We start from the raw sequence: 16362 nt of genomic DNA on the forward strand, positions 1-16362 counted from the left end.
CTCTCATCTGGACTACTGCATCTACATGTAGCTACCCTTGAAATCTGCTCAAAAGCTTTAGCTGGTGCATAGTGCAGAAGCAGCAGTAGTCTTTGTTGCCTCTAGGTTGATCCATCTCTGTTCCACAAACTTCATTGGCTACCAATGTGCTTCTGGCTGCAGTTCAAGGTGTTGGTTATGACCATTAAAGTCCTTAAGGGCATAGGTCCAGGCTATCTGATAAACTGCCTCATTTTGTTAGGAGTAGCCTATCCTACTAGTGCCAGCAGAAAGGGCCTACTTTGGATCCTGTTGTTCAAAGAACTCTGATTATCGTGATCCAGAAGAAGAGCCTTCTCTGCTGCAGCACCTACCCTTTGGAACTTCTTACCCGGTAAGGTAAGATCCACCCACACCCTCCTGTCCTTTCACAAAAGCCTTAAGACATGACTCTGCCAATTGGCTTTGGGACCAAATGGGAGAGTTTCACACAGGAGGTAGATTGATGGCAGACTTCATCTTCCCACTGCTGGTCTCTGCTCTCCACTCATCCATCTTTTTGCTTTTCATATTGATGTATTATTACCCTGTGTTCCTTTCCAATTGTTTATTTTATTGTTTTATTATTTTACTTCTGTTCTGTTTACAGTCTTTTCATTTTCCTTCTGTTTCATGATTGTAAACTGCCTATAGTTGGCCCACAGCAAGATAGGTGGCAACAAAATGTAATAAATAAGTAAGTAAATAAGTAAGCAAGTAAGTAAGTCTATGTGGCTTTCTGTGAGAAATGGAGAATTATACCTGCAGTAAGAGATATTGAAGGCTGTCGCAGAAAACTGAGGCTATAGGAACATGAGGTGTGACATACTAATGAGAAAAATAAAGGTAAGAAGGGAGGTGGAAGGTAAGAAGAAGGAAATATGATAAAGTTTGAACTTCTTTTCTCATTTTGTTCTACTTTAAAATATAATAATAGCCCAAAAATGGGGGGAGGGGTGAAAGTGGAAATGGTTGAGAAATACGTACATCACAGAAAAACTTTGGTGATAGGTTAACAACTAAAAGTGAACTCAGAGGAATGAAAAGAGGATATAAATACCAAAAGCAATAGCATTTAGACTTATATACCACCTCACAGTGCTTTCCAGCCCTTTCTAAGGGCTGGAAGTTTATACTTTCAGCATATCACCCCAAACAATCTGGGTCCTCTTTTTACCCACCTTGGAGGAATGGAAGGCTGAGTCAACCTTGAGCCTGGTTTGAACTGCCAAATTGCAGGCAGCCAGCAGTCAGCAGAAGTAGCCTGCAGTACTGCACTCTAACCTCTATGCCACCCTGGCTCAATAAATGTATTTATTTGTAGGGTTAGAAATTGCATTTAAATATTGTAACAAACTTATTTCTTTGTCTGTAAAATAGATCACCACATCTCTAGGTAGTTGCCTTTGCTTTGCAATCCAAGAATTTATTCTGTAGATTCTATCAATCCTGCAAAATACTTCCTCAGGATGAACCTTTAAAATCCCAACCAGAATTTCAGCAGATATTTTCCTTAAATCATTTCTATTATTTTCTTGTAATCCTCTCATTCTGATCGCAAATTCTGTAAAATTGTGTTGCATCATTAAAACTTCTTTTTCAATCCGTTGTTTTATATTTTCTACATTACAAGACTTATGATCAACTTCCGTTTTAATTTTTTCTTCTAAACTATTGTCTTGAGTATTTATCAAATCATTTTCAATTCTTTGTATTTTATTATCCAAATTATAAATCTTGTCATCAACTTCCTCCATTTTAGACTCTAATAACTTAATATCTGTATCTAACTTTATAACAATTTCTGAAAAACCTTTAGTCACTGTTGAAATCTTTCGTTGCAAATTATCATACTTTGATTGTATCAACTCTTTAATTTCCTGCTTAAATTTTTCAAGATTCTGGTTCACAATCTCATCCCTTCTTACCATCTCCTCCAAGAGAAATTCAATTAAATTAAAATCATTTTTCTGAGTCTGTAGGTTTAAAACTTGTTCACATAGTTTGTAAATGGGGGAATCCCCCCCCCCGTTGCTTGTTTGTCTGGCTTTGTTAAATTAAATGCCATTCTTCCACACAGACAAACTCTTTTTTAAGAAAAGAAAACTTCTTTCCAAACAAGATCAGTATTAGATCTCTAGGAAAAAGAAAACATAAAAGTAGAACTTTTTCTTCTCAATTGTAACCAACAGTATTTATTCCACTACTTTGTGGCTTGTTGAGAGACGGAAGGACTTTCCCTTTCAGCTTTCCCTTCTCAAACCTCAGCAGTCGCCATTTTAAAATTCTTTTTTCCTTTCTTCAATATCTTTTATAAAGTAAGTAAAAATACTTGTGATTTAGGGTCACAGGTCCAGATCTCATCCTCTTTAATTGAACAATCTGTTAATTTTCTTTAAAAGGCATGTTCTCGTCGCCTGTCTCTGCAAAAAGGCAAAGGTCTCCCAAAGCCCGGAGCGGCGGCGAGGGAAATAGGGAGCCTCATCTGCTTCGTCCCCAAGAGTAAAAAAAAAACTCTGGGGACTTCGCAGAGAGCTCTACCTGCCCTCACCTGCTCTATCTCACATTTCCTTATGGAAATGGAGTTTTTCGAGCCGCCTTTCAGTTGAAAAGGTGGCTCTTTACAGGCAATGGGGATGGCGGTCCCGAGGGATCGTCTGGCAGCGACGGAGAGCAAACCGGAAGAAGAAGAATAAGAAATAAGAAATAATATTGTGCAAAAATCTTTTAATTCTACTTTATAACTGTATGGAAGAAAGATTTGGATATATAAAGAGTTACCGCCTAAGATGTTAGCAGATAGAAAGAAATTCAGATTCCTGGTGACTGAACTTAAAAAACAAAATATTTTATTTAAGTGGGATGTTCCAGTTGGAATAATATTGAGATATCAAGGAGAAAGATACCAATTAAATACCGTTGACAAAGCGGAAGAATTTTATTATAAGACTTTGAAAATGAGTTCAACATCTTCATGCACAACACAAGATAAGCAGAAGGAGCTGGAAATAATGGAAAAACATTGAGCTACAGAGGTTTTGGTAGATGAATCGCCTTTGGATCCTTTAGATGTTTCAGTTGGACTACCTATAAATAAGAGAGAAGCGGTGTTGGATTCTAATGTGATGATTCATCAAGTCACAGACAAGCATGGAAATCAATCAGTTGATATACAACTTATAGAAAAGAAACTTGAATGGCGATCTAAGCCACAAAAGCAAAACCAACAAGATCAAGTTATAGATCAGAATGAAAACCGAACAGTTGATATACAATTCATAGAAAGGAAACCAGGATGGAGATCAAACCCACAAAAAGTCAAGAAAAAAAGAAATAGGTCTCACAAAAATAAAAACTTTTAATTTAGGCAACAGTGAAGCCAGTTATCTAAAAGATGATTGAATACATGAAAAGACAGTTGAGGCGAAGTATTGGTTAATATCATCCTGAGGAGAGTGACAGATCTCTGCAATGCCATATTTTTTGGGATGTGAAAAGGGCCTTAAACTGTTGGATTGGAACTATCTATTTGGATTCTTTGATAAATGTATTACGTTTATGATGAGTTATATGGCAAGAGAGCTATGATGGGGCATGCAGAAGATCTGGTTATTATCCCATTATGATGGTTGGAATTAATAATCCTGAAGGAAACCACTACTACAGATACTATATGGAATATAATTATAATGTCACTCGGGTGGTTGTTTTTCTTTTTATATATATATACATACATACATGAAGATATCTATTATTGATGGGGGCAGATGATAACTGAGGATTCCGAATATTCTGTTGGAATTAGGATGTGATGTTACCCTAATACGGATGATGGAGTCAACAATCCAGTTTAAAGACATTATAGAAGATATTATATGGAATATAAGTTTAAAGTCATTGATTTTATCTACATAAGGGATATCTTTTTTTTTCTTAGTAAGGTGGGTAGAAGAATAAAGATATCAAGAATTGTTATTTTGTAGGAAAGTGGGTGGAGATAGGTTAGCTTATTGATGGTTTAGTTTAAGAAAAGGGAAATCTAAGAGATATATTTATGGGAGTGGAGTAGACTAGGAGTTGAATATAAGTAAAATCAGGATTTATTATATAGTTTTATAGTGGAAGGCTGCTTTGAAATGTTATATTATTATATATAAAAGATTAAATATTAAATTAAGATTTATTATATAGTTTTAGTGGAAGGTTGTTACGAAATGTTATATTAATATATATATAAGGTTTGACTTAAGAGATATATGTATGGGGGAGGAGAAAAAGGGCAGATTATTGCTAAATCAGAACGTTATTTTGAAATGTATAGTAAAAGGGGGATATAATAATATTATTAGAAAGAAAGGGTCAGTATTTGGGGGATGGAGTAAGGGAATGGTAAAGTATTATACAATCTGTTATGAATTTGGATTTTACTATGAAGAAGTCACAGGGGGAGGGGTGGTGAGGGGGGGTCACGGAGGAGTGGGGGAGAAAAAAGGGGAAAAATTTGTATTTGAAAAACTTTTTCAATAAAAATAAATAAATATTGTAACAAACTGACATCTACATTGTTGTGTCTTTAGGGACGACTCTGGAGCCAGGCCTTTGAATTCTTAAACTTTATTAACCAGGTAACATGACACAACAAGAGAGAGAGAGAACAGAACGCGAATGCACGATCTGACAGCTCCTTAAAACCCAAGCTGTCAGGCAGCGGCAACCAATTAACACCCAGGCAACTCCCGCTACTTTTGTTGCTGTGCGTCTCCGCCAATCCCCTCCTGCTGACGACACAGCCTGCTCCAAAGCGGCCGAGCCGGCGGGGACTTAACACCCCTATCCCCCCGGATTGAACAGGCGTAGTCAGCTAAGTAGGCGGGACGATGCCGGAGCCTCCCGGACCGCCTTAATTCAGGTATGGAAGGGGCAGAAGGTGGAGCATCGCCCTTTGAATCGTCGGCGGGATCCGCGACTACAGATGGTGGAACGCCGGTCTCCGCGGATGGCCCAGCACGCTCCAATAAGCCTTCTGACGGAAACTGCTCAGCTGGGAACTGGTGGTCCGTGACCGGCCGGACAGGTTGCGTTCCTGGGGCCGGTGACGTTGTCGGTGAACGCAGGGAATCTTGCAACATTGGAGGGTTGGAGCCATCAGCACAGCGGCGTCTTAGTTGGTTAATGTGCCGCCGCCATACACGGCCATCGGCCAGCTGGACTCTATAAGAATAGGGTCCGGTCAGTTGTATGATGTGCCCCGGAAGCCACCTGACTGTAGGGTCAAAATTAAGGGCGAAAACTAAATCGCCCACAACGAATGAGCGAGCTTGACTGCACCCCCGCGGGGTCGGTTCCTGGGTATAACTAGGATGCAAGCGATCCAGGGTGATCCGGAGTCGCCAACCCATCAGAAGCTCGGCGGGACTGTGATTGGTAGAGGCGATAGGGGTCGTGTGTTGCGCCAACAGGTATTGATATACTTTCTGGTGCCAATTTGAGGGCCCTAAACGGCGTAACGCCTCTTTCGCTGACCTCACGGCCTGTTCAGCCAATCCATTAGCGGCCGGATGAAAAGGTGCCGTACGGGCATGGCGTATGCCACACTTAGCGAGGAATAATTGAAAGGGTGCCGACATGAACTGCGGGCCGTTGTCAGTAACTATAATATCAGGTAACCCATGGGTGGCAAAAAGACCCTCTAAGACTCGGGTGACAGCTTCTGTGGTTGTTGAGGACATGATCGTTAGGTCCACCCATTTAGAATAGGTGTCAACCGTGATTAGGAAAGTGCGGCCATAAAAGGGGCCCGCCAGGTCTAGGTGCAATCTTGCCCAGGGACCTCTGGGCGTATCCCACTCCTGGACGGGGGCCGCGGGGGGAGCAGACCATGACAGTTGACATTGGGGACAACGGGCCACCCACCCCTCTATATCCTGATCAATCCCCGGCCACCATACATAGCTTCTGCCCAACCCTTTCATGCGCACGATGCCCGGATGGGCATCATGGAGGCATGTCAACACGCGAGATCTAAGCGTGAGGGGAACAACCACCCGGCTTCCCCACAGGAGACACCCTGACAGCACGGACAACTCATGTTGCCTGCGCAGGTAAGGCAAAAACTCCGACGAGGGGTGAGTTGGAGGCCAACCCCTGCGGACCCAATCTATGACACGGGCCAGAGTGGGGTCGGTCGCTGACTGAGACCGAACATCAGCCGCGGTCACTAAGGGAGACAACTCGTCCACCAGGAGAACTGACGATGCCGGGGCTGGGTCCCGGACTGTCAAGGGGAGGGGGCAGCGGCTGAGGGCATCCGCATGCCCAATTGCCTTTCCGGGTTTATACTGCAGCTCATAGGAATAGGCAGCCAAAAACTCAACCCACCGTGACATGCGAGGGGAGAGGATAGGAGGAGTTTGACGGTCCGCCGCTAGCAAACCCAACAAGGGTTTGTGGTCGGTGATTAGATAGAAGAACTGACCGTAGACGTAATCATGGAATCTTTTGATTCCCGCGACGGCCGCCAAGGCTTCCCTGTCGATCTGACTATAATTAGGTTCCGCACTGGATAAGGTGTGGGAATAGTAAGCAATAGGTGCTTCCGCCCCGTTGGGTAACACGTGACTCAACACTGCGCCCACTCCATAGGGGGAGGCGTCGCAAGTCAGGGAAAGGGGCAAACTGGCATCATACTGCACTAGGACGGCCTCAGACGTGAGAACGTCCTTGACAGCCTTGAACGAGGCAGCTGCCCGTCGATCCCAATGCCAGGGAGATTTAGAGTCTAAGAGCCGATGTAGGGGCTCGGCCAGGGAAGCCTTGTGCGGTAAAAATACAGCATAAAAATTAAGCAGACCAAGAAAAGCCTGCAACTCGGCCCGGTTTTTTGGCACTGGGGCATCCTTAATAGCGGCCACCTTGGCCGGGGCTGGGCGGATTCCAGCAGAATCAATCAGGAAACCCAGAAATTCCACTTGGGGAACCGCCATTCGACACTTATCGGCCCTAAGCTTTAACCCCGCCTGCCTGAAACGTGTGAGGACAGCCCTGATCTTAGCGATGAGGTCCACCTGATCCGCGGCCACGATCAGGATGTCATCGAAATAAGGCACGACCCCCTGTAACCCGTGGAGCAGCCGCTCCATCAGGCTCTGAAAGATCCCCGGGGCGACACTAATCCCGAATTGCAGGCGGGTACATTTGAACGCCCCCCTGTGTGTCACAATCGTCTGGGCCAGGGCAGTGGCCTTGTCCACGGGCAGCTGTTGATACGCTTGGGCGAGGTCCAGCTTCGCGAAGACCTTGCCCTGACCCAGCGAGTGGAGGAGATGTTGGACCACGGGGACGGGGTAGTGATTAGCCTGCAACGCCCTATTAAGGGTTGCCTTGTAATCAGCGCAGATCCTAATAGATCCGTCAGCCTTTAGAGGAATCACTATAGGGGTCTCCCATTTTGCGTGTTCTACAGGTTGGAGAATCCCTTGTGCTATCAGTTTATCCAGTTCCCGGTCTACTCTGGCTCGCAGTGCAAGTGGCACCCTTCGAGGCTTCAGTCGCCTAGGAGCCACCTGGGGGTCCAGATTGAAAGAGATGGGGAGCCCTGTATATTTACCAAGCTGGCCATCGAACACATCTGCAAACTCGCGAGTCAGCTCAGCGGCGATGTCAGAACTGGTGGCATGGACTCCGGACACACCCAGACATAACGCAGCGAACCAGTCTAACCCCAGCAAGCTAGGAAGACGGTTCCGCACGACAATCAGAGGCAGGCGACCTGAAAAAGAGCCATAAACAACATGGAAAGAACCACAGCCTAACGTGGGGATTTGCTTCCCCTGGTAGTCCTTGAGTTTGATAGGGCAGGCATCCAAGCGCTGTGGAGAGAAAGAAGGAATTAGAGCCTTTAGAGTGGACCATGCAATTAAGGAACGGGAGGAGCCTGTATCAAGCTCCATACGGCACGGCGAGCCTTCCAGCTGGATCGTAAGGAAGATCTTGCTGGCAGCCCCGGGTGAGGAAGCGTGGCTGATGCCCACAGCGTCGACCTCTGCGTCTTGAAGTTCCTCCACGCGATTCCCATGGCGTGCAAACCGTTTTTCCTTTGGACGCTTGGGAGCAGGCTCACCCGAGACATCGTGGAGCGGAAAGGCAGCTCGGCAGACCCTGGAAAGGTGGCCGCGTTTTCCGCAGCGGCGGCAGATGGCAGACTTAAAATGACACTCTGCCCGGCTGTGCTGGCCCCCGCAACCCAGGCATCCGGTCTGGGGAGGTTTAACAACAGGTGACACACGTTGCTTCCGGCTGGACTTTAGGCGGCACACCTCCCCCTCAGTCTCTGGGGCGTCTTCCCCATCTGATTCCTCATAATGCACAGCCTGAGGCGGAGCAGATGAAACTCCTCCCCCCCAGCCTGCGCCCTTTGGATCTCAGCAGACGAGTGGGCCGACATCTCTGACGCCCTGGCTTCGTCCATGGCAACAGGGAGAGTCAAGTCAGAATGAGCAAGTAGTCTTCGCTGTAGTTTTAAATCGCGAATACCACAGACCAGCTGGTCCAGGAGCATGTCGTCAAGCTCCCGAAACTCGCAGTGCAGTGCCGCTGCACGCAGAGATGCCATATACTCATTGACAGACTCCCCATCCTTCTGAGACCGCTGGTAAAATGCGTGGCGCCGGGCAATTTTAGAGGGAGAGGGGGCGTAGTGTTGCCTCAATTTTTCTAACAGGACCTCCCAGGGTACGGTAAAAACTGGCTGCGGGGCAGTCAGAGCCCTGGCTGTGGCAAAAATGTCACGCCCGCAGGAACTTAAGAAATAGCCCCTTTTCCTGGCGGGGGATAGATCGGCGAGATCGTTAGCATGTAAGAAACACTCAAACCGTTCTAGGTAGTTGTCCCATGTCTCTGCAGCCGGCTCAAACGGCGAGAATGTTGGAAGCATGACAGCCATCCCGAAATATGATCAGGCATAGGTTTGCCTCAGGTCTCCACCTTCGTCGCCAGTTGTTGTGTCTTTAGGGACGACTCTGGAGCCAGGCCTTTGAATTCTTAAACTTTATTAACCAGGTAACATGACACAACAAGAGAGAGAGAGAACAGAACGCGAACGCATGATCTGACAGCTCCTTAAAACCCAAGCTGTCAGGCAGCGGCAACCAATTAAAACCCAGGCAACTCCCGCTACTTTTGTTGCTGTGCGTCTCCGCCAATCCCCTCCTGCTGACGACACAGCCTGCTCCAAAGCGGCCGAGCCGGCGGGGACTTAACATACATAATAATACCTGCTTCCCAATATAATTTTCATTTAAGAGATGCAACTCATTAAACAATAATAAGTAGTAAATGTCAAAGCTGTTTTTAGATTCACACAACCTATTTTAATAGTTGACTAAGACAAAGGAAGAGGAGGAGGAGGAGGAGGAGGAGGAGGAGGAGGAGGAGGAGGAGGAGGAGGAGGAGGAGGAGGAGGAGGAGGAATTGGAGGACTCATAGCAGTTTTTATATGAAGTTGATGTTGACCTGGAATGCAGAATTCATAGGTGCTATCTAGAATTGGAAAGTTGAAAAAACATCCCAGGAGAAGTAATGTCAAAGCATTTCTACAACATTGTCCAGAATCTCCCAACTAGGAGGAGGAAGAGAAACCGAGAAAGAGGAGGCTTTGAACCAAGTTGCACCCATGCAACCTATCCTCTTTCATAGAACTCATTGTTCTCCATGTTTCACTGAAGAATTAAGGGAGGTGAAACAAGCTATATCTGGAGCATCACTGGGACTTCACAAATGACTAACTCAACCAAATGTGAGCTACAGCTGTTATTAAGTTTTATATTGTGGCAGAAAAGATGTCGCTCAGTGGTGAGTTGCTCCTGGTTTGCACTGGTTCTATAGAACTGGTAGTAAAACCAGCAGGAGGTTCCGCTTACCTTCCCCGATGTCATCAAAATGCTTTTGCACATGCAAAAAGTCCCCGATAAAGACAGCAGGGCACTTCGACTGGTAGCCTGGTTCCACCACAAGTACCCAGATAATTCGGGGGGGTGGGGGTGGGGGCGAACCACCCTTAACCCTCCTGACCATGTTCTCTCTCTTCTAGATACCATCTTCATGATAGAGGGGCCGCATGTCAGCTCCGGCATGCTCAGCTCGGAGCTGTCATTCAGGGGGTGGGGGGGAGAAAAGATCATCAGGGCCTATCCCAGGTGAGGCAATCTTGCTGCAAACAGCTGGACATTGTCATGCCCCTTGCAGGGCCTCCAGAACTGTCTCAGAATATGTCCAGCGGCAGGTATGCCGCAAGAGTACAACTTACAACTGCAAAATGACTCAAAGTGACACAGCACTTCCGGGAGCACTGCGTGATGGGGCAGGCACATAGTAGAGGGAGTGTCGTGGTGAGAACTGTTTAAAGGTGGTGGGGAGCACTGGATGTTAGCTCTGTCAATCCTTTCTTTGCATTGTTTATTGCTTGGATGGTCAGTGAGTGCCAAAGCAGATAAAAGCTTTTAACCTAACATTGGTATTTTTTTCTACGGAACCTGACACATGGCAACTCCTCAATGCCCAGAAACTTTTCTTTTCTTCCACCCCCACCCGTACTCCCATAAAGTTGGCAGGGCTTGATTGCGTGGAAGGATGCACTGGAGGAGGGTCCAGAGTCTGACTCCCGAGCTGAGGCGATGCCTGGTGCGGAGCAGGTGAAAAGGAAAATGAGCAGGGCTCATCTGGTATGGGAGGCAAAGGCCAACAACATGTGTCTTCTCAGGCTCGGCTGCGGCTGACATCAGCCAGCGCCTCTCTGGCCAACTCTGCCAGGCTCTACAGCATCCCACGGCAAGCTCTGCATGATTGGTTTTCAGGGAAAGGATTGTGGGAGATTGGGGGGATGGCAGCTCAGGGAGGAGTCTGGTCTGCAGACCGAGGCAATGTGTGAAAGGACGGTGAGGGGGCAGGAGATGCATGGCGGGGAAGCCCGGGGGTCTTCGTGGACATTCTCTCCCCCACCCTACTTCTCTGACTGCCAACCAAGGAGTCTGGCTAGGCTGGGCTGGGTTGGACATGCACGGCTGCTCTCAAAGCTGCTAAGGGGGCCAGGATGGGGGTCTCAGCCCTGAGAGTCACCTAGCCAGCTTTGCTGAAGTTCTCCCAAGCCCTCCTCCCCCCAACCAGGGATAGGATGGGATGGGGGTTGGTTGCAGCTCCTGGAGCTGAAGCAGAAAACAAAAGGATGGCAGGGAAGAGTTTAAGAGAGAATCCAAGTTGCTACTTCTCAAGTTACACACCACTTGGGGGGAGGAAAGGAGAGCAGGAGAAGAAGTGCTGGCTTGGATTGCAAAAGCCACTGACTAGCTTGATCGCCTTCCTCTTGAACAGCCTGCAGGGCAAACAAGAGATCTGGGGTTTGGGCGAGTGGCAAAATTCTTGCTTTTCTGTCACCCCACCCATCCCCACCCATCCCCACCTGCCACTCCCCCTTGCCGGCTGAGATCGGCAAGCCAGATTCAGGGAGCTGAACATGCTGCCGCTTCCCGGGAGGAGAAGAACGTGAGAAATGGGTGATCTCATAGTGCCTCCTCTCTCTCTTCTTCTCCCGAGTGATAGCGGTGCATTCAGCTCACCGAATCTGGCTTTCTGATCTCGGGAGGTAGCTGCTCTGATGTTCCCCCTCCCTTTCCCCCCTGTGCATGCATCTAAATATTTTGGGGGGCTAATTTTCAGGGAGGCATTATTTTAGTGCATACCCTCGAAAGCCCAATTGGGCTTATTATCCGGACATGTCTTAGTTTTGGGGAAACACGATAGTATAGGAAAAAAGCAAAGATAAATAAATTCCAGTGATCATGATTGTCCTCCTTTGCTTTATTAAAAAGAATCTGTTATTGCAGGACCTAATTCTTTCATCTTTCCCTTCATGGGAAACATCTTGAATATCTATAAGTTGCCTCAGCTAAGGTTTGTTCTTGAAGAAAGTGTAATAGACTGTAAGGATAAACTTGAAAGACAGGAAGATATGAAATCTATTCAACATTCTGATAAAAGTAATCTGGGCCTAAATCAGAAGTGTAATCTAAGAAAACGGCCACAGATTAACCCCAGCACACACACTTCATTCTTTGGAACATAAAGACAGAGGATACCAAATGCTATCCAGTTTCCAAGGTTGATGTTGGCTCTTAAATTTCTCCAGACTAGGAAACAAAATCCTGAATTCTTCCATTACAAGATTACAATGAAGAATCTTGCAAGTCTAAAAGTACTCCCTCCTTTTTTACTTTTATTAAATTTATTTTTAACAAATAGCAACAAATAATCTTTTTTTCCCTTTTTGCATTACATTTTGTGATCTGGAAATATAGTGGCAACCCAAAAAGGAATGAACAAACTATGAGTTTGTAGATGAAATTGATATTTTTGGAACTCTGCTAGATGTATTCCTCAATAAGAATCTGAATGAATTAATGTATTTGATTTCTTGACTTATTTATTAATAAATTCTATAGAAATATCAATTCATTTATTGTATCCATTTCGTTACCATGATTAAATAATCAAGTAAAGGATTCATGGACTTGATGAAGTAATACGAATAGTTATCTTGATTTTTATATTGCAGAATATCCTTCCTTCCTTCCTTCCTTCCTTCCTTCCTTCCTTCCTTCCTTCCTTCCTTCCTTCCTTCCTTCCCTCCCTCCCTCCCTCCCTCCCTCCCTCCCTCCCTTTTATATTCTTCAAGGACTATATTATTCAATTGCTCATCCTATCTTATCTTCATAAGATAAAAACATCATGTCTTTTATTTCTTCAAACTTCTTCCATTTCCTATGTGGAGAAAATTAGTGAAATGTAGTTATAGGTTTCCTTTCTTAGTTAGGATCTAGAAAATCCTAACCTAAGACCTGAAAACCTGTGGTAAAAATTTCCTGAATTAATGCATTTCTGATGACTCTGCCTTTGAACATAGACTACATTAATAGCTGTTGTATAAAAATTCTGCAAATTCTTTCTGAACATGAATAGATATCTTTCAATATTTGCAACAAAAATAAATAAATTAAGAATAGAATTTTCAAAAATAAGAATGAATATTTCATTTTGGAAAATCACATTCCCTCTTTCTCCCATGTTTAGCTCATTTATGGATCTTCTCCAGCGATAGATGGCAGGACACAAGACGTTTTCTATCATCGATTTTTCCCAAATGGTGATCAAGAGATTACAGGTCTTCTCCAGCTGCTGTCGTATTTAAGGTGGACATGGATTGGACTTATTTTTCAACTTGAAAAGATTGGTGAACAATCAATAGAAAATACTGTTATTTTTCCAAGAAAGGTATCTGCTTTGACTTCATGGAAAGAGGGTCCAGCCCACATTTACCAATTATATTGAAAATATACTTAATGATTTCCATAAATTATACGTGATTATCATGAATAGCACTGCCAACGTGATTAACCTATATTGTGAAAATCATTATACTATCACTATTACAATGTTGTCCTAAGCAGGGAGTTGAACTAGAAGACCTCCAAGGTCCTTTCCAACTCTGTTATTCTATTATCTTCTATTATCAAAGACATGATGAAAGTGCCTTAATTTCTATGCTAATTTCCATATCAGAACACATGGAATGACTTAGCCATAGTTTCAATTGGGAAGCCATAGTTACAAGTGAGAATCAGAGACCAAGCAAGTCCAAAAATGCATATAGAGGTAACAACAACTATATATCATTCAAAAGAGACAATCAAAAACCCAAAACAAAAACAAAAAATTCAAAATACCTCCTCACCAGCAATCAACATAAAGATTTTTTTTTGTACATATTTTTTATTTACTTTTTCAAATTTAAACATAAAAACATAACTTTCAAGAGCAAAAATCTCGATCCGGTCATAGATGGTTACCACGCTTACATTCCTTTCACAAGCTCAATTCACAACATTACATCTTTTATAAATAAACAAAAAAAGAAAAAAAAAGATAAAAAAGAAATTCAAAACTTAAGAAAAAACCAATTTTACTTCAAATTTAACATTTTCATCTATATAAATCCATTATATCTATCCAAAATTAGTTTCAAATTCACTTTCACTCATTTTTACATCTGCATAACAATTCTAAACATATCTTTATTCTTCTTTACCTTATATCTTATACAAGTCATATCAAAATAATTTTTACAATATTCTAACCTCTTGTTAAATGTTTACCTTACAATTTTATCACCATTTATTCTTAGTTTCAATTCAATACCACTCCATTTTTATTATATTTTATAAAACCACATTTTATCTAATTTTAATCCTTTGACCCTTATCCTCAAATCAGTTTACCTTAGTTTTTTTTTCTCCCAGTTTCATATTACACAGATTTCTCACAAAGGCATATTTTATTTACTCCAATTTCTAATATATTTTCCACTATATCTCCTCTAATATTTAACTATCTTCCAGCTTGTTCTATTTGATTAATTCTCAGCTTGATCCCCTCCAAAACACCAACTATTTAGTTGATTTCAGAATAGTTCCTCAATCTCCTCCTCTCCTCCTATTTGTTTGACTGTTTCCACCATTTTGTGGGCTGATTTCCAGCATAGTCTCCTCCAACTCTCCTCCTATTTGTTTGGCTGTTTCCAGCATTTTATGGGCTGATTTCCAGCATAGTCTCCTCCTTAACTCCCTCCATTGTCTGGCTGATTACCAGCATAGTCTCCTCCAACTCTCCTCCTATTTGTTTGGCTGTTTCCAGCATTTTGAATTAATTTCCAGCGTATTTTCACCGAGTCTCAAACTCTTATCTAGTTGGTATCCATCCCACACATTTTAACTGTAATATAATTATCTGTTTTGTATCATTTTTCCATCCTGCTCTTTCAATTTAAATCTCAGTATATTTCATAATGGTCATCATTTCCAACTTATATTACCTTAATTCAAGACTAATCACTAGCATCTGTGTATCTTATATTTTGTTCAATCAATCCTTATTCATCAGTTTAACATTTGTTTGCAAATTAAAATTAAAACGTATTACATCAAACAGTACATTTTCTTAAAATTTTCCTGCCTCAAAATATATTCTTCTTTATTATTTTTATCCCCTTGATATCATCCACTATTTTAATAGCCACCTCTTATTTTCTATTTTTATTATTTCACAACCCTTCCTGTTTTTATCCAAAAATCATATATACATAGGCTTTTAAACTTTATCATATATACATAGGCTTTTAAACTTTACATTTCAGTTAGTCACATTTAAATTTATCCACTTTAATTCTTCCTTTTCTTCCTTTTCCTCTCTGTCCAAAGTGCTCTATTTCAAGGTTCATCAGTTCAAAGTAAAGAATTTCTGTATGTCCCTTTAAAACTTTTAAAATGTCTGTTCCAAGCCTAGTGCATCAGCTTCCTGTCTTTGTTAACACACCTAGTTTTGTCAGTCTCCATTGTTAAAATCCAAAATGTTCTTTCTTTCTTCTTTCTTCTTTCTTAAAATCATCTGGGACAGAGTAGGAATCTCCAAAATCCTTATATCCAATATTAATTTCAAGTAATCCAAGGTAAAAAGCCAATTAACATGTTTCTTTTCCACCCAGAAAGGGAAATCTCTTCAATCCACTTCCCTGCTTAATCACTGCAGACTCCATGGCTATTTTGTAGCCATCCATCTGTCTATTTTCATTAGCTTCATTTTCTTTTAGAGGCATTAATTCTCAGGAATATCCATTTCTCCTCTCCACTCCAGTTAAAGGCACAGTCAAATTTCAGAAATTTATTAATACCAAATCATCCAGTTTAAGTTTACTGCAACAAAATTCAATTTGGGTCTTTTACCCATTTTTTTTCTTTTCAATCTTTAAGCCCCGCAGTCCAACAGCCGTTTTTAAGTTTGGGGTCTTATTTTCCAATAATTCCAAATAGGTACATTATATTTCCTGGGTTGGTGTCACTCACCCGGCTTCTTGATTTTTGCTCTTTCTTCATCTTCTTCCTCCAGTACAATCCTTGTTCCCGGTTGCTGCGGTTTCAGGGCAGCCGCCATGGCTGCCGTTCCACTGCCGCCAATGTGAAAGAAAGGCCTCTGGCCCCGAGGAACCTGCCCGTTCCTCTCGGCCGCCCAAGGCGTTCCTGCTTGTCCCCCTGTCCCTGTGCAATCAACATAAAGATTAATTCTAGACCAACAATCAAGCAAACATGTCCAAGTAAGAAACTAGTAACGCAGTCAAACAAGCTAACAGTAAACAAAAGCCTCATCAAGGAACCATGAAGATCACTCTGACAGGGCAAGCCACTATATACAATGAGAGCAAACCCCACTCCTTTGTAGTACAGATGACGTTATCTAGTAATCCAA

This window comes from Pantherophis guttatus, chromosome 4, assembly GCF_059756535.1.
Source record: "Pantherophis guttatus breed Tessera chromosome 4, ASM5975653v1, whole genome shotgun sequence".
Classification (NCBI taxonomy): domain Eukaryota; kingdom Metazoa; phylum Chordata; class Lepidosauria; order Squamata; family Colubridae; genus Pantherophis; species Pantherophis guttatus.